We start from the raw sequence: 24,748 nt of genomic DNA, 5'->3' as shown, positions 1-24,748 counted from the left end.
AGGCCCAGGGGGGCAGGCCCTGCTTAAGGCCACACAGGTCTCCTGGCCCTCCTGTCACCACAGCCTGATTCACCTGCCAAGCCCCCATGAGCCTTTGAGACTCTGTTTCCCAGTAGGGGTCATGAGGTCAAGTTCATAGGTTCCTCACCCACTTTCTGGTCCCGAGTATAGAGGCATTAGGGGGATTCTGGAGGGCTCCACGGCTTCCTCCTCTGATCACTTAAAATAAAAAAACTTCATTGTTCTCAAGTGACTCATTCTTGCTGCAAAAAAATAACACTAAAAGACAAAGAATCTAAAATCCCTAAAATGCAGCCCAAGTAACACTATTAACATGTCAGGAAGACTCTCTGCCTGGCCCTCGCCTTCACCACTTCCCACCCCCGCTTCATTCCCACTTGTGCTATCCTGCTCCACTTGGGGAGGAGGCCGCTGGACTGACTGTCGTGGGGGTTCCCAGAAGACTGGCTTTCCTGTTCTCAGACAAGCAGGAGGCCCCCCGGGAGTCCAGGCAGTGGGAGGAGAGGGAGGTCAGGGTCTGTCTTCCCTGCTCTGTCCTGGCCTCAAACTACTGCCTGCGCCCTCCCTGAGACCCCGCTCCTGGGGCAGACCTTCCACCACCACCTGCTCCCATGGGGCTCTGGGGGCACTGCTCATCGTCCCCCTCCTGTTGGCTGTGGGTGCTCACGGCTGCCTGGTGCCCCTGCCCTGGCATTCCTCGCCTCCCTGTCTGCTCCCTTAACCTCACCATCACCTCCACAAGCAGCCCAGGCATCAAAGCCTCTATGTTTGAACCCCCCAGGGTAAATGTGCTTCCCGCCAGAGCCCTGACTGATATGTCAGCCTTCCGCATAAATATCTATCACTGTGGCTTATCCAAATGAGATCTTGCTGCACCTCTTTCCATGGTAATAAATATTGATGTTCACCATCATTTTTTATGATAATTAAATGTGCTGACTCATATAAAGTATTTAAAGAGAGCCTGAGGATGCTGAGTGGCCCCTCTGGGACCACAAAGACCACAGGAAAAGCCAAGATTCTGTTATCAGAGGAAGGAGAATGGGTGCCACGGGCACAACAGTAAATACCATTAAAGGACAGGACAGCTGTATTGGGTTTTGAGGGATGAATATGAGTTCACCAGATGGAGAAGTGTTTGGGTGTTCCCAGCAAGGGGAAGGGGATGGTCCAAAGCCAGACAGCACAAATGGGCTCAGAGCAAATTGTCTGGTATAATCCTCAAGTCAAGCCCAGGAGGTAGGCTGAATTATACCCACGTCTGTCAGATAGGGAAAATGAGACTCAGGGAGGTGAAACTACGAGTCCACCTTGTCACACAATAAGTGGCCAAGCCAGCCTTGTTCTTTATCCCGCCCCCTTTCCTCTGTCATTGTCACCAGTGAGGGTGATGACTCTCTGCCTGATTGAGTCCATGAGATGGACTCAGGCCTGTCTGCAACATGACCTTGTGTGTTTCCGAGGTAAGCCTGATCAGTTGGGGTGGGGGTGACAGTGCCAACACACCCCACAGTGTAACTTGTTAATTAACTTTGCTACAACAGGACTTCGGGCCCACTGGCTGTCACCCAGGCCTGCAGGGCTGCGCTGTAGGGACTCACCCACGTGCCCAGACCTCATATTCTGTGGCATGGCCTGGGAGATGAGAGGGACCTGGAGCTTCATGCAGCACAGAACCTGGTGGGAAGAGGGACCTGATCTTTTCCTGCTGCAGGGCCAGGCCAAGTTCCCACCTACCCCCAGGTGAGCCCTTCTCTTGCTCCACCTCTAGCCCTGCTCACCACCCTTTGCCTGTATCCCTGGGAACCTCAGGAAAGCGTGTCATACCCTCTTTAGTTCTGTGTCCCAGTGCCTGGAGCATATGGCCCAGAGGATGAAGGAATCATTGCATGAACATCCCTTCGGGGGTCCTGATACCTGGGCTTTCTGCCTAAGCCTGGACCTGCAGGCATCTGGACCCCCCAGCCAAATGCCTGAGTCCCCAGTGCAGGTAGCAGCACAACGTGATGTCCTGAGAAAGCTGCCCTCCAAGGGCCGGAACTGACCCCCAGCTCCCAGCCCACCCTCTCCCCGCACCACCTGCCCCCCAGCCCACCCTCTCTCCCCACTACCTGCCCCTCAGCCCACCCTCTCTCCCCACCACTTTCCCCTGACACCCTCCACACAGCATAATTTTAATTTTTCTAAAATGCATATCCCACCAAATCTCTCCAGGGCTTCCTGCCCCCCCCCAGGGCTCCCACTGGACTCAGCACCAAGGTCAAATCCTTCTACAGGGGCTCCTGAAAGGAGGATCTCCTTCTACAGAGACCCACTGCCTCCTCCATCTTCTCAATCAGGGTCACCCAATACCCCCCACCTGCCTGGGCCAAACAGACCCACCCACCATCCTGCTGGTGTGTGTGTGTGTGTGTGTGTGTGTGTGTGTGTGTGTGTGTGTATTAATGTGTGTATGTGTGTGTCTCACTTGCTCTTTTGGGGCCCATTGCAGCAGCTGGCCCCTCTGCCCCAAGAGCCCTTCCCCCTCCACTGACCACCTCTCCCGGGACCTCCAGGTGTCTACAGGGATGTCCTTCCTCAGGGAGGTCTGCCCTGACTGCCCCAAGCTCCACAGCCCCATGTGCCCATCCCCGCCATACAAAGGACCACCCAGAATGAAATGGCCCATTTGTCCATCTGCCTCTCCATTGAAGGTAAAGGTACACCTCACTAACCCCTGCAGCCCCAGAACCTGGCTTTGGGCCTATCCCAGTCAGGAGCTTCAGTGCACAGAGGGTAGAGAACATCAGGCTGTCAGAGGACAGAGGGGCAACGTGCTCTTATTCTTAGACTGTGTGTCTGACACTATTCATCACTCATCAAAACCTTCATCTGTCCAGATGAAAGCAAGCAGTGGCTGGGATCCCCCAGCTAGATCCTCCAAAACGACTCTTTGGAGAGTAATTTTGTTTGGCCTAAATCAACCACAGAATCTCATCTCCTTGGCCAGTGATTGGTCCAGAACTTGCTATATTCCACCCAATGAAGCGGAAGAAAATCCCTCTCACATGAGTGTTCTAGGAAAGATTTCTTTCTCTGAATAAGAAAGACAGACTCAGTGGGTACAATTCTCTTAGTCTTCATTCAAACTCTTCCTCCTGCCTGCTATTCCAGACATGATGTCTGGAGCTATGGCAACCATTTTATGACCAAGAGGCTATAAACCCAAGGACAAAAAGCCACGTGTACTAAAGATGGTAGAGCAGAAAGAACCTAGTCCTATGTGCCATCATGGAATGCTGAACCATGGCCCGCTGTCACCCACATCTGGACATTTGTTCAGGTGAAAAAGACAGGTTTACCCAGAGTTCTGTTGCCTATAGCTAAAAACAGTTGTAATTGATATAGATAGATCTGGACTCAAGTCTCTTCTCTGCTACTGACTAGCCAAGTGACCTGAGTAAGACAGTTAGCCTGTCCAACCTTTGCAAGTTGCTCAAAATGCAGTTTCTTCATCTGCTAAAACAGAATTGGCAGTCCCTACCTTAAAGGTAGGTTCCATGAGAAGAGGGACTGAGTCTGTCTTGTTAAGTGCAGGGGCTCATACAAAAGGAAAATTGCTAAATTTATCAAGCACTTATGATGGACCAGGCATTAATCATAGCAGCTCATTTGAATTATCTCCCTCAATTCTTGTCACATTCCTATAAGATAGATATTCACATGTGTGAATGGGAAAACTGAGGCACAGAGAGTTTGAACTACCTGCCCTGGGACACACAGCTGGTAAGTGGCAGAGATGAAATATGAATATTTCAGATCCCAGAACAGTTAGATCCCAGAAATTATGCTCTTAATCCATTGTACTATATTCACTTAGCATACAATAGGTGCTCAATAAATGCCTACTGAATGATGCATGAGCACATTGAGAGAGGTGCTCGAGGACATGGGCTCATAGTCCAGTTCCTTCCATTGCTGCCTTGGCTTGTGAGGGCCCCTGGGAAGACGCTGGAACAAGTGGGCAGGGGGTAGAGCTCCTGAGCCTACTTCCCCACATCCCCACCCCCAAAGCTGCATCTTCCTGGGGCTCCTGGGGCCTCAGGTGCATCTCTGGGCTAGGTCCATTTCACAACTCAGATACCTTCGTGGCTCTTTCTGTGATTGAGATAACACATTTACTCTCATGTTAACTGTTATTACTTATTGATTTTTTCTGCCCTGTCTCAACCATGTCCATTTTTATCTGCTCAAAGTAGCAGAAGCCATTCAGTAGGAAAGTAGAGTATAAAATATTGTGACCACAGGACCTGTATTAATACCTGTATTAATGGTGCCATTGCTGATGAAGGGGGCAGGAGAAAAGACCCACCTATTACTCTGGCCATAAGGGCTGGCCTCAGAGAGCCTGAGAAGGGGGCTGTCATCTGATCTCCCATCAAGGGGGTAAGGAACTCTTGGGGAAAATCTCTTGGTAAAGTCCTGAGTATGGGTCTGGGATGGGAGTATCCTCTAGGATCACCAGAAGCAGATGACGGACCGAAGGATAACTTTATTTCTGCCCAACAGGGCCAACTACCCCATACAGATAGAAAACTGGGGCCCAGAGAAACTAGAGCCAGGGTCAGGGCCACTCCCATCTGGGCTCAGATCCTGCACCGACCCTGCACCTGAGGTCATCCTACCTACTGCCTCTGGGCTCTCTGCCCCCTGGATCACCAATGTTACCAAGCACTGGTTCCGGGCACCCCTCAAGTGTACTCTTTAGGGTATGTCCCTCAGTCCTCACAGCACCCCCTGGGAGGGACCCTCAGGGTCCACCGATGAGGCGTCACCCAGTGTTGACCATCAGGTGGCACCTCGGGGCTTCACTCTGGTGCTCTCACTCCTAACCCCAAGCTTCACTGAGGCACCTGCTGTGTCTTCTCAGTGTGGCCCCCACTGGCTCCATGGCATGTGCATTGGGAAAAATACTCTTGGTTCAAGGGCCAAACAAAGTACCACCTTCTCTGGGAAGCCTTCCCTGATCTCCACTCCAAGAACCCCCCATCCCAGGGCACAGTTCCTCTGGGAAAGCATCACCTCCCTCTTGCTCAGGATGAGTCCATGTGTCCTTCTCCCCCTCTAGACCACAGGTCCCCAGAGTGTGGCCACGGTGACATCCATCAGCCTTGGTGGAGGATCTCGTTGTGTAATAGAAACCGCATGGCCCAGGGTGGGGTCTGCTTGGGGGTCTGTGGAAAGTGGGGAGAGAGTAAACCCTGAGCAGTCTCCAGCCTGGGTTGGTGGCAGGGGTTGGGTGATGTAAGGGATCTCCTGAGATCTCTTCCAGTGTGGGGTTAACCACTCTGTTCTTTCTACAAAGGGTCTGTTCCAGAAGAGCTGTGGGGTAGGGGCCCAAGGTAGGAGGTGAGGGTGGAGGAGAGGAAGCTGAAGAGGTGGTGGGGCTGGACCTGGAGGAACAGGAACGTCAGGCTGCACGGCTGAGTCAGGTCAAGCCGATTCTGGAGTGGGACAGGCCAACTGCCACCCACTTCAATGCACCAGGGAAGCTGGGGGTGAGAGGGGTGCCTCAGTGCCCTGTGGTGGGCCCAGTGCCCAGGTCACACAGCTGGGGGGAAGCTGCTAAGTGGGAACAGCCGATGGGACCTGGCAGGGAAGCCCTGAGTGGAATCGAGCCCGAGGGTGCAGAGCCCCGTCCTGACTTGTGGCCCACAGAGCCTTTTGCTGTGGTCCCCTTGGCCCTCGCCATAGCGTGATCACAGGGGAGGGGGCCAGGTCCCGTGAGATCATGCCAGTGTCACCAGGAAGGCCATGCATCAGGAGGGATGAGTCTTGGCAAAGACTTGGAAATCCATCCGCATGCCGGTCAGTAACATGTATGTTACACACTACTTCTTTCCTTCCTGCTTCTCTGTTCTCCATCCAAGCATGGATCCCACATTCCAGCTCCCCTCCAGGCTGCAGCTACCTGCAACCTCCCTTTGCCTCCCCCAAGGACAGAAGACCCACATCCTTTGGAAAGAGGAGGGACAAGCAAGAGCCCATAACCAGAGAATCCCACCTGCCTCTGGACCAGAGCAGTTGAGGAGGATTAGGCAGCTGGGCTGCAGGATGAGACTGAGCTGGGGTTGGGAGGGACACTCCCCGCCACTGACACCCTGGTGCCAGCCAACACTAGGAGTGCCATTCATTCGTGGGGGCGAGTACCTCTTGGGGTCTGAGTGTAGTGCTCACTCATAGCTACAGGATCCACTCATGCCCAGGGCCCCCTCAGGGATGTGTGGCCACTCTCTTCCTGCTGGCTGGTGCTGTTCTCAGCCCTGGGGACATAGCTCCTCATGTAGGAAACACCCCAAGTCCCCTCTTCCCGGCCAGCGCCATCCTGTTCACCTCTCCTGTGATCACCCCTCCCCTGTGATCACGCTATGGCGAGGGCCAAAGGGGGGCACAGCAAAGGGCTCTGTGGGCCACAAGTCAGGACCGGGCTCTGCACCCTCGGGCTCGATTCCACTCAGGGCTTCCCTGCCAGGTCCCATCGGCTGTTCCCACTTAGCAGCTTCCCCCCAGCTGTGTGACCTGGGCACTGGGCCCACCACAGGGCACTGAGGCACCCCTCTCACCCCCAGCTTCCCTGGTGCATTGAAGTGGGTGGCAGTCGGCCTGTCCCACTCCAGAATCGGCTTGACCTGACTCAGCCATGCAGCCTGACGTTCCTGTTCCTCCAGGTCCAGCCCCACCACCTCTTCAGCTTCCTCTCCTCCACCCTCACCTCCTACCTTGGGCTCCTACCCCACAGCTCTTCTGGAACAGACCCTTTGTAGAAAGAACAGAGTGGTTAACCCCACACTGGAAGAGATCTCAGGAGATCCCTTACATCACCCAACCCCTGCCACCAACCCAGGCTGGAGACTGCTCAGGGTTTACTCTCTCCCCACTTTCCACAGACCCCCAAGCAGACCCCACCCTGGGCCATGCGGTTTCTATTACACAACGAGATCCTCCACCAAGGCTGATGGATGTCACCGTGGCCACACTCTGGGGACCTGTGGTCTAGAGGGGGAGAAGGACACATGGACTCACCCTGAGCAAGAGGGAGGTGATGCCTTCCCAGAGGAACTGTGCCCTGGGATGGGGGGTTCTTGGAGTGGAGATCAGGGAAGGCTTCCCAGAGCAGGTGGTACTTCGTTTGGCCCTTGAACCAAGAGTATTTTTCCTGATGCACATGCCATGAGGCCAATAGGGGCCACACTGAGGAGACACAGCAGGTGCCTCAGTGAAGCTTGGGGTTAGGAGCGAGAGCACCAGAGTGAAGCCCCAAGGTGCCACCTGATGGTCAGCACTGGGTGACGCTTCATCTGTGGACCCTGAGGACCCCTCCTAGAGGGTGCTGTGAGGACTGGGGGACTTAGCCTAAAGAGGAGTGCCCGGAACCAGTGCTTGGTAACATTGGTGATCCAGGGGGCAGAGAACCCAGAGGCAGTAGGTAGGATGACAGCAGGTGCAGGGTCGGTGCAGGATCTGAGCCCAGATGGGAGTGGCCCTGACCCTGGCTCTAGTTTCTCTGGGCCCCAGTTTTCCATTGGTAAGTAGGTGGGGGGTGGGGGTCAGGTCCACCTTGCAGGGATGTCAGGCACATCAACAACAAAATAGCAAAGCACTGGAGCTCAGAGCTCCTGACCATTGTTTGAGAGACTAAAAGCAGGCAGAGCCCCTTGGGGTATGAAGGGTTTAGGAATTAGCAACAGGAAGGTGATAATTGAAATCTCAGGAGTGAAAGAGTCCCCTAGGAGAGAGTGTGGGAAGAGAAGAGATGAAGGGACAGTTTCACCAAGGGGAGCTCTGGAGTCCCTAGCTGGATTCTGTCCATAGACTCCTCTGAAGTCAGAAATAGCCAGTGGACTATGGCTGCAGCAGATGAGTGAGGAGTTAGACATAGAGAAGAACTTTCTCACCATGAAGACAGAGAGTTCATTGGTTAAGAAGGCGGGTGTGAAACCCAGCTCTCCCTCTTACTCACCGTATGAGCCTGAGCAGGTGACTTGTCCTCTCTATGACTCAGTTTCCTCATTTTAAAATAAGGATGAAAGTGAACCCATCACTTGGGGTTGTCATGAGAACTACATGAGATAATCCATGGAAAGCACTGTGCTCAGCAATAACCACTAAGTTAAACCATAGTGATGATGACGATAAAGTGGTAATGGTGATCATCATTGTCTCATGATTGTTCCATAGAGGGCAGGATCAAGTGCATGAGTGGATACATGTGCACACACACACACACACGCACACACACAATTGGTTTGGATGTTTAATCAAATGATGTCATACACAAACCAACTGAAATAGTTTTTTACTCACATAATGAGGCTTTCTGGGGAGAGCAGGGAATATACCCATGCTGTCCATTTCGTTTGTATACAGAGAGAGGTGAATGGCTCTGGTTTCTATCATGGTTAAGGGTGTGGCCAGGGTGAGAATTCCCGTGCATGGGACATGGTTTACTTGGTTTGAACTTCTTGCCAGGGTCAAGGGAGGAAGCATGGACCTTCTCATCAGTTTGTTCAGATCAGAGACAAGAAGGGGAAAGAAGAGTGTGACCTTCAAACTGTCAGTGATCCAACATAAAAATTGGAGTCAAACTCCATTACAATGGAGATGATGGTAATGATGGAAATGATGGTGGTGATGATGGTGATAATGATGACGATGGTTATGGTGATGGTGGTGGTGATGACGATGGTGATTGATGGTGGTAGTGATGATGGTGATGATGATGGTGATGGTGGTAGTGATGCTGGTGGAGGTGATGATGATAATAGTGGTGGTGATGATGATGGAGATGATGATGATGATGATGATGATGATGATGATGATGATAGTGATGATGACGATGGTGGTGGTGGTGGTGATGATGATGAACACAGATCTTGTATCCAGGAACTTCCTAGCACCCTCTTCTGTTTTGGCAAGAGATGGCCCCATGGTTCACTTTCTTGTCCCTCTCCAGGATTTGAGGAATAAACCTTGTCTACCTCACGAAATGTGAAGAGGGAGAAGATAGATTTGTTCCTCAAATCTCAGAGAATAAAATTTGGGAAACAGTGAGGTTAAAGCTCAAGAGAGGCTGAAGACAACACAAATGTCAATCTCCTTGACTCTGAAGGGAGAAACCATGTGGTCTGGATAAACCTAAATTGTTACAGACAATTGAAGGTATAGGAGTGTGGAAAGAAAGACCTTGACCTCTTGAAAATTATGTCAAGGAAGTAGCCAGCTTCTCCCAGCTTCCCCAAAGCTTCTGTCCTGTGGATGGCTACAAATGCAAACTTTAAGGCCCATGGGGCCAGGATACTGAGTTTTCACATGTGCATCAGCTCTCCTCAAGGTGGGAGTTATTTCCATGTTTCAGATGAGCAACCTGGGGCTCAGAGGTGGACCTTGACCTGCCCAAATTTGCCCCACTCTTATCTGAAGCCACAGCTGGCCCTATTCTCTGAATGGCATTGATGCTCCACAAACAGAACAGATTTTAGATTTTTATCTCATAGAATCTAGTCCCTTCCTGCAGGAGAACCATTAGTGGACGGACTGGTGAGAAATGGTATGTGGAGTTCCGCATCAGGCAGAATTAATTGGAACTTGATTATTGCCACTTTGCTCCTCTGAGCAGCCTCAAAAACATAGCAATATACATCAAAGTTGAAAATTTCTGTGCATCAAAAGATAACAGAGCAAAAAGGCAATCCATGAACTGGGAAAAAATTTGAAAATCATATATTCAATAAACAGTTAACATCCAAAATATATAAGTATATAAAGAGTTAATATCCAAAACATATCTCCAACCAGATTTTAAAATAGGCAAGGAGCTTGAATAGACATTCCTCCAAAAAAGATCCACAAATGGCCGATAAGAATTTGAAAAGATAATCAACATAACTAAATAGGGAACTGCAAATCAGAACCACAGTGAGACACCACCCACACAAATTAGGATGGCTACTATAAAGAAGAAAGAGGAGGAGGAGGAAGAGGAGGAGGAGGAGAAGGAGGAAGAGAAGGAGAAGAAAAGAAGTCTTGGTGGGAGTATGAAAAAATTGGAAACTTATGCACTGTTTGTGGGAATATACAATATTGCCACTGCTACAGGAAACATATGATGATTCCTCAAAAAAATAAAAATAGAGTAAAACTACAATCTGGAAATTCCAATTCTGGGCAGATACCCAAAAGAATTGAAAGCAAGGTCTTGAAGAGCTGTCTGTACACCTCCATTCTGAGCAACATTATTCACACTAGCTAATAGGTAGAAGCAACCCACGTGTCCATCCATGGATGATGGGATAAACACAATGTGGTTTCTACACATAATGGAATATTATTCAACCTTGAAAAGGAAAGCAACTCTGACACTAGCTACAATATGAAGGTCCCTGGGAGGTATTATGCTAGTCAGCCAGTCACAAAAGGACCAATACCTTATGACTCCATTTATATGAGGAGTCTGGAGCCATCAGATTCATAAAGATGGAAGTAGAATGGTGGTTGCCAAGGGCTGAGGGGAGGCGATGGGGAGTTAGTATTTAATGGGGACAGAGAGTCAGTTTGGCAAGACTGATGGTGTTCTGGGGTCAGATGGTTGTGACAGTCACACAACAACATTGGTATATTGAATGCCACAGAACTGCATGCTTTGGGGACGCCTGGGTGGCTCAGTCGGTTAAGCGTCTGCCTTTGGCTCAGGTTATGATCCCAGGGACCTGGGATTGAGCCCTGCATCAGGCTTCTTACCCAGTGGAGAACCTGCTTCTCTATCTGCATATGCCTGCCACTCTGCCTCCTTGTGTTCTCTCTTTCTCTCTGACAAATGAATAAATAAAATCTTTTAAAAAGAAGAAGAAGAAGAAGAACTGCACATTTTGTTAAAGTTAAGATAGTAATTTCTGAGGTATTTGTATTTTACCACAATTAATAATCAAAAAAACAAAACAAAACAAACAAAAAAACAATAACATAGCAGCAGATCCACAGTCCTAAAGCCACTAGAACAACAGACTGTGAAGGGGATGCAGCTCTAGACCATGCAGGCTTGCCAAAGCCTAAGACACCCCAGCTCGGCCTTTACTCAGGTAAGAATACTAAAGCTCAGAGAGGTTGAGTGAGCCCCCTGAGGCTGCACAGCAGGTCAGAAGCAGAATTGGGCTCACATCTTGCCTGTTCTGATTCTACACCAGTCCTCCTGCTACTGTTCCAAGCCGCTTCTAGAAAATACTTCCCAGGAGCCATGTTTATATTGATATTCATGACTCCTGAACCAAGATCCAGAGGTCTCCAGACCCAGTTGTCCCTGCTGGCCACTTTCCCATAGTCCTCTGCATACTCCCAGCACCCTCCCCTGCAGCTAGCCCCCGACAACGTGGGCCCCTCAGCTTCCCTCCACTTCCTCCCCAGACCCTGTTTTACATCACATCTGTCACATGTTACACCTCATTCATCATACCCTGTGTCCCCATAGTCGCCTGTGGGAAGGCAAGGGGCTGTGGGCTTCCAGCCAAGACCCTGAAGTGCTGTCAGGCAGCAACAGCAGACGGCAAGCAAACACTCAGGAGGGGCCTTCACTGTCGGCTCGCTGGAGGAGGCTGCCATCTTGCAAGCAACACTTTCTCTTTTCTGGCGTTGTCTTCCCATTCACCAGTGCCTCTGCCCCACCCAGACAGCGGCCTCCATTCTGATGACCTTGACCCAACAAGGAGATCCTTTTCCAGGGTCTTCCTTTTTCTCCAAAATATTTTAAAAGAGTGCTGACATTTGGGTCAAAGTTTGAGTCCCCACTCTGAAACTCAGTGTTCTCATCTGCAAAACAGAGGCAGAAGTAATGACTTCACAGTGTGTGGGAATCCTATTAGAATAGAAACAGGAAGAAAAAGCCCCCTGACTCCTAGGAAGGACTCAGTAAATGTTCGCTGTAAATGCACCTTCCCCTCTTCCGTTTCAGGGATGAAGGGAGCATGGGTTTTGCCATCAGAGAGCCCCAGGCTTGCTTCTTTGTTCCACTGCCCACCAGCTGCGTGAATGTGGACAAGTTGCTGAACTTCTCTGAACTTCTGTTAAATGAACAAACAAACATGAGTCCCCCGTCACTGAGTTGTTTCAGTGGAGGTCAGATGACTAGCTCAACTCACTGCCTTGACTCCTTCCCCCAATGCCCGGACTCCCTGCTTGTTCTGCATGGGCCAGCTGGGTCTACACCAAGTAAAACGCCACCTGGATCCCACTTGGCCTTTTCCTTCTGTGTGTCTGTGCTCCTGGCCACTCAGTGGCTTTCACAGCAGAAATGACTGTTTTTGCAGAAAGGGATTGTGATGATGTCTGAAAACAGCTATCTGAAGACCAAAGCTGGCAGCTGCCATCCAGGCACATGTGGCAGTGGGGTCTCTCTGAGGGAGCTGCCTGGGACCTCAAGTGGAAAGGGGTCTTCCCTGTCACTGGGCTCCATGTCCTGTGGGTCCTTGAAGCAGTGACCCTGTCAAAGGGTCACCCCCTGGTGCTTGGTCCCCCCAGAGATGTAGACTCTGACAGACCTAGACCCCAGTTCAACCCCTTCATCTGCTTCCTAGGTGCCCTCATGTCAATCCCCTGCCCTCGGGCATGCAGCTTCCCTCCTTTCAAATGGTGATGCCAACCACAGCCTCCTTCCAGGTGGTGGTGAGAACCAAGATGGCTCAGCTCACAGGAAAGGCTTGGCCCAGCACCCCGCAGACCTGGATAAAGGGTACTAGGTATTATTGGCATCGTTCTGTAAATGCAGCATCCTCCCCCCATTATATGGTGATCCTAGGTTACCCCTTACATATTCTGAGCCTCTGTTTCACATTCTGTAAAATGGGGATGAAAATCTTAGCCCTCAAGAATGGGACCTAACACACATAGTAGGTGCTCAACATACCTGCAGTCCCTCTTCCTCCTTCTTCCCCTCTTCCTCCAGAACCAGCCTATTATACCCCTGGACACAGTTGGCTTATAGAAAGCTCTATAATTTTTCTTCCTTAGTTCTTGAAAGGAGTTAGTGCAAGTGGCACTAACTCACAGAGACATGGCTTTCCCCAAGATGAGAGTGATCTCTTGGGCCAACGTCACAGAGAAGCCAAAGGCTACAAGGGCACAGTGTCCACATGAAGTAGAGATGTGAAGGTTATTTAGAACTGTAATGGAGACAGACCAGGCTGTATTGGGCAAGAAATGATGGAAAGGGGAGGAGGCCCCAGCCAATGCAGACAATTGGCTCCAATGGCAGAGAAAGTGGGAGGCAGTTGGAGGGGACATGGGCCTTTATGTTCCCTTTTGAATGAAATATGGGAGATGTTCCCTGAGTTAGCTTCACGGAGATGCTATGGGGCTGAGGAAAAGCGGGGTGTGCCAGGGTGAAGGTGGGGTTCAGAGTGAAAGCAGATGGCTTGGCCTCTGAAAGAGTGGAAATACATGCTATGGGGTATCTGAGGGCTGATGAGACCCAAGTGGGCATTATCCAGGGGCTGGCTGGTGCTGGACACTCAAAGGGAACATTAACATGGGGGTAATTGGCTGAAGCCCAGACACCCAAGGCCAGTGTTAACACAGCCCCGTCCTGGGCCCGGAACTAGACCTTTCTCCCCAGCCCAGGCCGTGTGCAAATCTTAGCCCCTCATCCCCTCCCTAACACCTGCCCCCACAAAGCATTCCGAACTTACTGGTATATTGGAGATTTGTGGGGTCGGAGGGAGGGATGCCGACTGGCCAGCTTGCCGGCTTTGTTCTCCCTGCTGCTCCCCCGCCTTCTCAGGAGGAAGCTGATCCTGGTTCACACAGAGCAGTTTTACCTGTGTCCCTTCAGACACCTTCATGCCAGCTGTTTCCATGTCCTCAGACTGTCAGCTTCTGATCTGCCTGGGCATCCACCAGATAAAGACTCCACGCTCCTCAAGAGCTGTGATGATCAGAAATGCCTTCCTGGTGCTCAAGAGGTATTATCGTCTCTGCTTTACAGATAAAAGAATGGAAGCTCAGAGAAGTTAGGTGATTTGGCCACTGGCACACAGCCAGGGAGAGATTTGGGGGCAGAAGCTTCATCTGGGGTGTGGCTGCCGAGACTTTGGGCTCTGCAAACAGGCTCACCTGGGTCCGATCCTGACTCCATGACAGACCGGCTATGATAATGGCCACATCTCGGGCTGCCTGAGTAAATGAGATGACACATCCCAGGTGTTAGCAAAGTCCAGGCACATAGTAGGTGCTCAAGTAAATGCAGCTGCTGTTGTCCCCACAAACAAGCTGGCCGCACCTGCAGAGCCTCCCTCCCCCAGGTCCTACATCTCGCCTTCCCCCTCCCATCCCACGTCTATTCCTTCTCTTCTTCCAGAAACACTCAAAAGCTTCCTCCTTGAGGGTGTCCTCCCTGATCTCCCCTCCCCTGCCCATGAGTCTTCCCCAGTCACCGTATGGGGCTGGAGGAAGAATGAATCTTGAACGAGTCCCACCCTAAACCTCTCTTCTTTCACCAGGACCGGGGCCTTCAGCAGGTCCTTTGACGAGCCTCTGCTTCCTCATCTCTGCAATGGGGCAGCTCTCTGCACTTTCCAGGCTTGTCATAAAGATCAAATGAAACAGCAGGTGTGAAGAAGCTTTGCCAGCGCTGACTGGCAAACCCAGTGCGTGGAGGCTGGCTTGTCATTTCCACCTGTCTTCCTTTGCTCTGGGCCCCCTCGGCAACCTGGAGTTTGATTTATGTTTTCCTTCCACATTTCGTGATCTCCTTCCATGCAGAAATGGTGCACTAGGAACCGATCAGACAGCCGGGGCCGATGGGCTGAGCCTGCCCTGCAGAAGGGCCCAGGCCAGCCTGCTGGATGGCACGCAGACTGGGGGTCTCCCTGCAAGAGTCAGAGGGGCAAAGGAAACACTCACGACAGCCACGTAGCTGGGACATGCCAGAGCCGGGAAGGACATGAACCTAGGCCTTTTGGTACAAGTGCTCTGTGTGCTGCTAGGGAAACCCAGGCATGGTGGGGGGGGGGGATGATGGAATTTTCAGCCTCAGGGCATCCAACGGGGCAAGCTGTTTCCTGGTGCTGACTCAGCCCCCTCCAACAAGTCCATCAAAGTTACCCAAAGATCTGATATATTTTTAGTTAAGATTCTGAGTCCAGGAGAGAAGCAGGAAATGATTCATTCTCTGTCTCGGCCAATGTACACAACGGCACATTATTAATATTTACTTGGGGGCTTCTCCAAGGACCCCAAATAGCAAATCATGGCAAGGGAAGAGAATGGAAGATGAGCTTTGCCAAGTTTGCTGGCTGCCTACAGATGGAGCGAAGAGGTCAACTAAACAACTTGCACGGCATGGCTCCCGGGCTCTCGGGGGCTTTGGCTCTTTTTCTCTGCCCCACTGAGGGCAGGGGCCTCATGGTGACCTAGCAAGGTGGACACAGAGGAAGAAACAGAATTTGGGGACAGGGAAGGGTGGGAAGAGCCTGGGGCTGTGAGCCTCAAGGTCTTCATTGGTGAAACAGAGACATGAACCCTGCCCAGGCAGGGTTGCAGAACTACATACTGCACAGGGCAAGAGCAGGTGCTCCAGAAATAGGGTCAAGGGTCAGCAGTGATGAGGACTGGATGTCCACGCCAGTCCCTGCCCCCTTGCCCATGGTTCTTGGCAATGGCCTCTCCTTTCAGTAGGAGAGGGCTGGCTCCCCAGGCTGGGCTGAGTGAAGGAAAAACATGAAATCATCCTTCTACAATTCCATTCAGGGCCTCCCTGCCCCAGAGCCAGGCAGCACGCTGTGGAGCCTGCCTGTCTCCCCAGAAACCCTGCCCCTGGCCCCTTCCCAGGCTTAGCAAACACCCCTCACTCTTCTGTGTAGCCCCGTCCATGTCACCACCGTGAGAAACGAGGTCCAGATGTCATTTTCTAAATGGCAGTCACCTGCTGACAGCTTCCGTCTCTTGGTAGCTGTAATTGCAGTTCCCTCTCTCCCCTTTATGCCCTGTTCTGCACAAACTCCCTTCTGTCTCTGCCAGGGAGGTTATTAAATAGTTTATTAAATTTCTCTCCCTTGCTTGCAAACCATCTCTTTTAGAAAGTTAAAAAAAAAAACAATATTAAGACCCAAACAGGAAAGGTGAACTTCCGGAAGGCCACACAGCTGGACAATGACAGATGGGACTTTTGTGAGTTGGTAACTTCAGTGTTTCCTGGCCCTTTTATGACTTCCCTGGGCAAGGAAGGGGATGGGACAGAGGACAGATACGGAGGACCCGAAAGCAAAGGGTCAGAACAGAGATCCAGGCTGGTGTAGGAGCAAAAGAAGAGGTTCAGAGGTAGGTGGGGACACTGGAATCACTGGACTTACTCCTTCTTTCAACAAATGCTAATTAAACACACATGTCCTGGTGATTCAGCCATGATCCACAGTCCCTGCCCTCAAAGAACCCCTGGTTCAATGGGAAGAGACAGACAGGCAATACCAACATGTGCCATGATGGGTGACCTATAGGAGACTACAGACATTCACAGAGGAAGTACTTAATCCAGGTTTGGCAATCCAGGGAGGCTTCCTGGAGGAAGCGGTGCCTAACATGAGACCCAAAATAAGTAGGCTATACTTGTTACACCTTGCTTCTTTGGAGACTAGAGCTTTGCCGGTAATTGGAGTTGTTACCAGGGACCAAGGCCAGGCTGATATTCATGCCAACATTGAGCCAGGGCAACCAGATCTCCTAGAGCTGGATTTGAACTATGTTGCCTGTTCCCATGTTGTTCTATGATGCCATTCAGTAAAATTCTTAAGATTTTGTTCCCTCTTCTCATAAAGTGTGTGTGTGTGTGTGTGTGTGTGTGTGTGTGTGTGTGTGTATAAACACACATACTTTAGGGGCTGAAAGGTATTTGAAGCTGTGTAAAGCTTGGGCGGTGGGTGATGGGTGGTGGGTGATGCTGTGTGTAGACAGGAAACTGTGATGGGAGAGAAGCAGAAAGGGATGGGACAGAGAGCATGGGTTCTCGGGTCCCTCCCAGAGTTCCCCACTCCCCCTCCAGGTGGCACAGGAAAGACCAGGGTCCTCACACTAAACTATCTTTTCCCTGCAACTAACCAGATTCTGTTCCTCATGATGGAAGGAGCCCTGATTCCAGCCAGGATCAGGGACTTCCTGATGGTCAGGGACCCAGACCCAGGTGACCAACTGACCTCAGAGGGAGATCACAGACCAGCAGTGCTGAGGCTCCAAGGGTCCCTGCACACTGGGGCTTGGGTTCCTCAGTGACTCTCTCCCTCTCCTCCCTGCTTTGTGCTCTTCCCTCTACTCCCCGTCTCTCTTCCTTTGCTCCCACACTCGGCCTCTCGTTGGATCATTCACGCATCCCATGGGCACCCTCTGCTGCCCAATGTGTCCTGGGCTGGGACTGGGGATGCCCAGGGAGACGAGGCCTGTCCCTGCCCTCAGGGAGCCCCCTGTCTCCCCGCTGTCTCTGGCTGGGGAAACAGAAGAATCCATCACAACCCAGAGTGGTCAGTGCACAGATGGGGGAGAGGCAGGAGGCCACAGAGCCCAGGCAAAAACCAGACCCTGGACAGTGGTGTCAGGGAAGATCTCTGGGAGGAGGTGATCGTGCTGGGACTGGAAGAAGGGGGATTTCCAGGAGGAGGGGGAAATGGGGGAGAAGATTAGTACTGACAGCCACAACCTGGCAGAGAGGGAGAGCCCTGTCCCCTTGGAAGTGGCAGGCAGCTCTGCCTGGCTGGGACCTAGGGTGGAGGGTGCAAGTGGGGAGTGGGGAGACGGAGGAAGAGGAGGCTGAGGGCACACGGGGTCAGATCACAGAGGATGGGTGAGCTGGGCTGTGCAGGCCGGGCTTCCTCCTGAGGGCCCTGAGGAGCCCTGGACAGATGGAGGGGAGTTAAGGGACAAAGTGACTGCTCTGTAGGCATGGGTGCCTGTGGGGGGCCGAGTTCCAGGAGGATCTGCTTCCTCCAGCCCCAGACCTGGAAGAAGCCCCTCTCCCCTTCTTCCCCTTCCCTCCCCTCCGCTCTCCTCCCCTCCCCAGCATTTTCTCTCTTCCTCTCCTTTGGACTCCCTGCCCCCCTCTCTCTTCTCTCTCTACCTCCCTCCAATTCCTTCTGCTCCCCTCCTCCCCCCCTTTATCCCTCCTCCTCCCCTCTGCTCCCATTGGACCTGGACCTGTCCCCTGCCCAGGCGCCCCTAGCACCTGGGCTGAGCGGCACTTGCGAGAGCCTGCAGCGCCACCTTGGGGCCGGAGCCGGCACCGCCGTGAGGTCGCCACGCCCGGACGAGGGTGCGGGGCCCTCTCTGTCCCTGCAGCAGGTGCCTGATTCCCTCTGCCGCCCGCAGCCCCGGGTCCGCTGCTCTAGGGTGACGCTGGCGTCGACTGCAGCCCCGTCTCCGTCTCCCCTGACAACCCTCATTACCCGCCAGGCTCCTCTCCCAAAGACCAGGCTCCAGAACCGATGAGCCTAATTAATGAGAGAATGCCTTCCCTTGCACACAGGGCTGGCAGCGGGCCTAAGGACGCCTGAACGTGGGCCTGGATGCTCCAGGGTGGGGTGGGTTGAGCGGCTACACACCCATATCACAGATGGGGAGACTGAGGCTCAGACAGGGATGGCTGGGGCAGATTACTCAGGACCCAGACCCTGGCACCGTGCCTTACCTGTTCTGTAATCACTCATGATCACCCACGCTGTGCCACCAGGAGCCCTGGGACCAGGGACAGAGAGAAGGAAAGACAGTGGTGGAAGTCTCTGCCCCAGGGGTGGGGGGATGTATGTAAGTGATGCTTTTGGCACTGGGTGAGTGATTTGACAGAAATGTATCAGTTACTGTGGGAGCCCAGAGAAGGTGCTGGCAGCCCAGGGGGGCTTCCAGAAGGGGGTGGGGAGGGGAGGTCTGAACTGACTTCAAGGAGGAGGTGGTAACTGAGCTCATTCATCAGGGCAGAGTCTGAGTTGAGTTTGCTGGGGGGGAAGATGATGGGTGGCCCTTCCAGTCAGGGGGAACAGCATGCCCAATGGCAAGGGGGCCAGAAAAAGCAGGAGGAGAGGAGTTCTGTGCCACCCAAGAGATGGTGGGTGCCCTCAGGCTGCAGAGGAGGGCCAGACCGGGAAGGGGTTTGGGCCTCTTCCTGTAGGCTTTAGGGAGAGGAGGTATGAGAGTAATCGTGATCACAGTGTATATTAATAGTCCCAGCTAACACTTACTGAGGGCTTCCTGTTTGCCAGGAATATTCTGAATACCTTAGACATTTATTTCTTCCACTAATCTTAAGAGGATTATTGTCACCTCTATTTTATAGAGCGAAGGAGACACAGAGAGGTTAAGTCATTGCCCCAGGTCACTCAGCTAGTAGGTGGTAGATTTGATCCCAGCCTCTGGCTGCAGAGCCTGCGTCCTCACTGAGGACATTATAAACAGGGGTATGGGGCTACGGGGGAGTGGACCCCAGAGCTCTTTAGGCGATAGGGACCACTGATCAGATGTGGAGACGGGGGAGGGGAGGAGAAGGGAGGCTCACTCTCAGCCTTACTCTGATGGGGCCATTGGACATCACCCTTTCAGAGAATAAATACTTGCCTCAGGTCTGCCTAGGCTTGGTCTCTGCCCTCAGGGAGCTGACATTTCAACAGACAGAGGAGCAATGAACATAAACACAGGCCTGAGGAAGGTAGCCACAGACTCTGAGGACAATTGGACAGAGGGTTCCAGTCCTGGAGGTGGGAAGAGGGGTTGGGCAGAGGACCGCTCCCCTAGGACCAACCTCCAGGCATACACCTTGTAGCCCTTTCCCTCCAAAGACCTGCCACCCCCGGGGCCCCAGGCCCTGGGAAGGCTGCAAGGGGGAGGGGTCACTGATGGCTCACCTCCAGAAAAATGTGGCTGAAGACCCATCCCTGATTTCTGGGCCAGACCCTTCCTTCCCCATACATTGGCTTCCAACCATCTCCCTTGGGAACATCTCAGATTAATGGGCTTAAAATAGCAAAGTTCCCCCTGCCTGGAAGGGCCGCCTATCATCTTCCCCCAGCAAACTCAACTCAGACTCTGCCCAAGGGGCCAGGAGGGACAGCTGAACTTTTGGAAACAGAGATCACCTCTCTCTTCCAGAGGAAGTAAGGGCTAACAATTCCCTGCCACATGCTGTTTGGTTTTGAATAACCCCCAGTGTTACCTGTAAAATATGAGACATAGAGAATCTTAGGGCAACGGAGTCTTAGGTCCTCAGACTTAGCATCATAGCACAGACCATAAGACTCTTAGAATTCTGGAGTGTTAGAAACAGAACACCTTAGATTTATGGCATCATTAAATTATGGCTTTTTAGAGTGAAAACTCAAGATCTGGAAAGTCTTAGAAGACTTGAACATCACCCCATGGCTCCAACTTTCACTACCTGACATCTTTGGACATTCATGTCCTTCTCTGTGCCTCAGTTTCCTTTCCTTTCATTACAAGTGGACAGTAATAGTTTGCACCAGCTAGGGTTCTTGAGAGGATTCAATGAGAGCTTGCCCAGTGCCAGGCATCAGTAAACTGTGAGCTCTACTAATAGCCTTACGACTAATCCAGTTCACATGCCCTGCAACGCAGGTGAGCCAGCTGCTGAGAAGGAGGCCAGCCAGCCGAGACTAGACTCCCTCCCGATCTGGGATATAGCCACATTCACAGGAGGCACTTTGTCCAGCTATATGGGACTGGGTCCCCAGCCTGCTGCCCTGCAGTTCTTCACGCCTTGCATGTCTCAATCCAGTCCTCTAGTGATGGAGACACCCCCTCACCCCCTCCCTTGTGCAACAAAGACAGGAAAGGGGGTTGGGCCACTCAGCACCTTCCCCTGGATAGTCCCCTGGACTATCCTGGAAGGTGGTTCGATTTGCCCGGACCCCTCCCCAATCCAGCTCCCCTTCTCTGCCTTTCTCAGCAGCCCTTTCAATCTCCAGGTTTCCCAGGTGCTCATTTATCCTGCCTTCTGGGGAGAAGAGCCTCCATTCATTCTCCTGAGGTTGGAAAAAAAAACGTGTGCTTTATAAAGGCAACCTGGATTAGTAACATTTAAGGTAAAACCACAACTTGCAGATGGTGGGAGCTCAAGCATCACCTGGGGGCCTGTGGCCAGTGGGCTGGATCTGGAAGGAGCATGGAGCCCCGCCTACCCCAGAACCACAGCCTGGAGGGGCTGGTGGCTGGGTGGGATGCTCCGCCTTCCCGCCTGCAGCTCCGCATCTGAGTGCAGGGCTGTGGGCATCTGAGTGTGGGACCGCAGCCTGGACCTGCCCAGGTGAGGACCCACATTCGGATCTGTGCTCCGCTGGGAGGCAGGTCCCTGATCCCCGCTGCATTAATTGACTATCCAGCAGCGGTAAACTCTCCGCTTCGCCTCTAGGGGCTCCAGGAAGGCGCTGGGTGTTTGCAAGGCTCTCATCACTAGCCTGAAGGCTTTTTCTGGCTGGGATGAAGAATGGGTGTAACTCCCAAATTAGGCTTTCAACTGCTTGTCTTTCCCTAAAGGAGACACGTGGGCTGTTTCAACTGAAACACTGAGGAGAGGGAGAGAGAGAAGTAGAAATTGGCTCCTTTCTAGAAATTCAGTGAAAACAGTCTGAGCTAGGTTGTGTTTCTACATTTTTTAATCTTCCCCTCCGTCCCTGACTTTTGCTTCTGATGCCAAGGCCCAATGAGCAGATGTGGGTTCCCAGGACCAGACACCCGGAGTCAGGCCTAGTGGTCAGTGGGGAGACCCAGAGGGCTTGCGGCCACCACACTGGCTCAGCTCTGTGATGATGAAGGTAGAGCTGGTCCTCAGTGATGGGGAAGAAAGTGCCACGAGGACAGAGGCTCCGGAAGGGAACACCTGTGCTTCCCTCTCCCCGCCCTCATCCTACCTTTGTTCTTTTAAGACCTTTCGGGCCCCAGACCTTCTCACTTTTGGAAGCTCTGTCTTCCATGAGATGACACGTATTAGATCGGCTCCCGCATTAAATCCACACGCAGGTAACCGTGTGAGAGCCAAGCAGAGCAGAGAGTGACTCTTTGACACATGTCAGTGTCAGTGGTACAGTTTTCTGTTTGTATTTTAATGCCATGATATTTTCTGGACCTTACACATTTTCACAGACCCTCAAGACCCCAGAGGTCCTGGCACTGTGGCTGAGTGGGGCATCTGCTGGGGAAAGCAGTCCTCTTCCCGCCTGTCCCCGCCCACGCAGAACTGGAGCCTTGTTCACAGTCTCAACAAGGTGACGTGAACATCATGGTCTTCGCGGGACAAGGCGGGGGGGCGTGTCCCATCATTTCTAGGTGCCACGTGGTTCGCCCAGGACTGGGCACAGAAGGATCAGTAAAGTTGCTGAGAAAGGGTGAACAAGCAGATAAGGTCTCTGGGCGATGCAGTCCTGCAGGAGCAGCAGATGTGAGCATCTAGGCTTTGTGAGTTCAGGAATGTAGGGTTGGCCCTAGAAGACCCCACCTCTCAACACGTGTCACACAAGGTGCAGATTCCTCTCCCAAGGGGCCAGGTTTTTCTACCCCCTGAGATGGTGCAGGGATGGGAGCATCACTGAGGCCCTGCTGGGAGCCAGGTGGGTGAGACCGAATGTCTCTCCCAGTAAGATTTCCTTTGTCCCCTCTCCCAGTGGGCCAGGATGGTGCTGAGGGGAGAGTGTGGGGAGCAGGCAGGGACAGGTCTTCATCGTGTCTCTGCATCCCTCAAAGCTCATGTCCCCAGACTCACCAGAACCCTCTACCCCCATTTCATACCATGCTCATTCCACCCAGCCACAGTGGCTTCCCCAATTCCCTGTGAACATTCCAAGCCCATGCTCACCACGGGGCCTTTGCACTAGCTGTCCCCTCTACCTAGAAGGTACTTTCTGCAGATATCCATGTATTTCACTCCCCAACTTCATCAAATGTCACCTCCCCAGAAGGATCTTCTCCTCCCCCTGACGGCCCCATCTAACAGAAACCCCATCCTTCCTCCGGGGACCCAGAGGGATTGGCAGAAGTTCGGTGAAGGACTGTCAGTTTAGGGATCTCACGGGAAGAGAAGAGACGAGCCTGTGCTGAGCACCTCCTGTGTGCCAGGTCTTTGGTCAAAGCTGCTTCTGTCACCTTATTTGATCACAGGGGTCCCTTCAGAGAGGACCATAGCATTTCCCCCATTTACAGGTGAGGAAACAGGCTTAGGGAGGGGAAACAACCTGCCTGAGGCCTTACAGTTTGTAAGTGACAGAGTTGTCCCCAGCCCTCCATCTGTGGCCCTGGGGATGGAAGTGTGGGGCCCTTGGCTCCAGAGGTGGAAGCTGATGCTGTGTGTGCAGACAAGACGCTCCCGAGGGAATGTGACAAGGACAATAATAAAAGTGGTGTATACGAGGATGAGTTGAAAAACCAGTCAAGTAGGCTGAGAATAATTCATCAGAGAGGAGGGAGGGGAACTAAGAAAGGGAAAGAGTGATGTGTGGAGGAGGGGGGGACAGAAAATCAAGATGTGGGGGCCAGACATGATCACTGATGACAGTGACAGTCAGCCAGGACCCATGGTAGTCAAAGGCAATCCATGGTGGTCAGCAGCGACCAGCACAAGCACTGGTGGCCGATGGCAGGAGGTGTTCAGTTCAAGGCGGGGTGACCAACCACTGAATGGTAATCTGTGGTGGCCCACCATGGTCACCAGCAGGTGATGGTTAGAGGGATCCCTGCAGGACCAAGAGAGGGGACTGGGAGAGAGTGGGAGGGGGAGCAGGGCAGGGACCCATGATGACACATGGCATGAGGACTGAACAAGGGAGAGGAAGCTCATGTTTGGGGTAGGGGGCTGCTTCTTTCCTATTGTCACCTGCCAAGAGGGTGGCTACTTGGGACAGCCGTGGTGGGACAAGAGAAAGGAAAATCAAGAAAGAAGCCCAGTGACTGTGAAGCACCTAGGGGACACCCACCACGCCCCACCCCAGCTCTGGCTTTATGAGGTGGCTTACAGTAAGGGAGGCAGAGGACGTTGGTGGGAAGGATTTGGAATTAGGAGTCCAGACAACATGGTCGGAGTCTGGGTTCACCTCTCACTAGCTGAATGACCTTGCTTAACCTCCTCGGGCCTCATTCTTCTCATCCCAAAACTAGGATCCGGAATGCCCATGTGCACAGCAAAGTTCTAAGGTCTTAGCCCAGCACTCATGGTGAAGAGGTCAAGAACACGGGCTTTGGAATCAATGTCAAGGTCACAAGTGACCTTGGGCAAGAGACCTCAGTTTCCCCATATGCCAAATGGAGATGGAACCGTGCCTACCTCGTGGAGTTGCTTTGAACAAGGCATGGCCTGTACAGAGCTCAGCACCCAGCCCAGAGGAAGGGCTCACTGGTGAAGAGAAAGACAACAGAAGTGGGTAGGATTCCCTGCCCCCTCTCTTCTGGGGGGATTTTCTCTCTGCTGCTGCTGCTTCTTCCTCTGTGGGTGGGGGCTCAGACTGATCTCAGTACACTGGGGTCTTCAAGGTCACATGGAGCCTGGATATCATCTCTTGAGCCTGGCTTTCCCGTGGAAAGATGCAGTGTCGAGGTCAGAGAGAGATGAAGGTGCCCCAGCTCACACGGAGAATCCTGGCGGAGCCCAGGCAGGCATGTATTTGGTCATCACAGCTGTCCTGGATGTGGCGCCCTGACTCCAAGACCAAAGCCACAAGCTCCACTGGGTGGG

Source organism: Mustela nigripes, chromosome 14 (assembly GCF_022355385.1).
Source record: "Mustela nigripes isolate SB6536 chromosome 14, MUSNIG.SB6536, whole genome shotgun sequence".
NCBI classification, from domain to species: Eukaryota; Metazoa; Chordata; class Mammalia; order Carnivora; family Mustelidae; genus Mustela; species Mustela nigripes.
Note: the sequence above shows the minus strand (reverse complement) of the source record.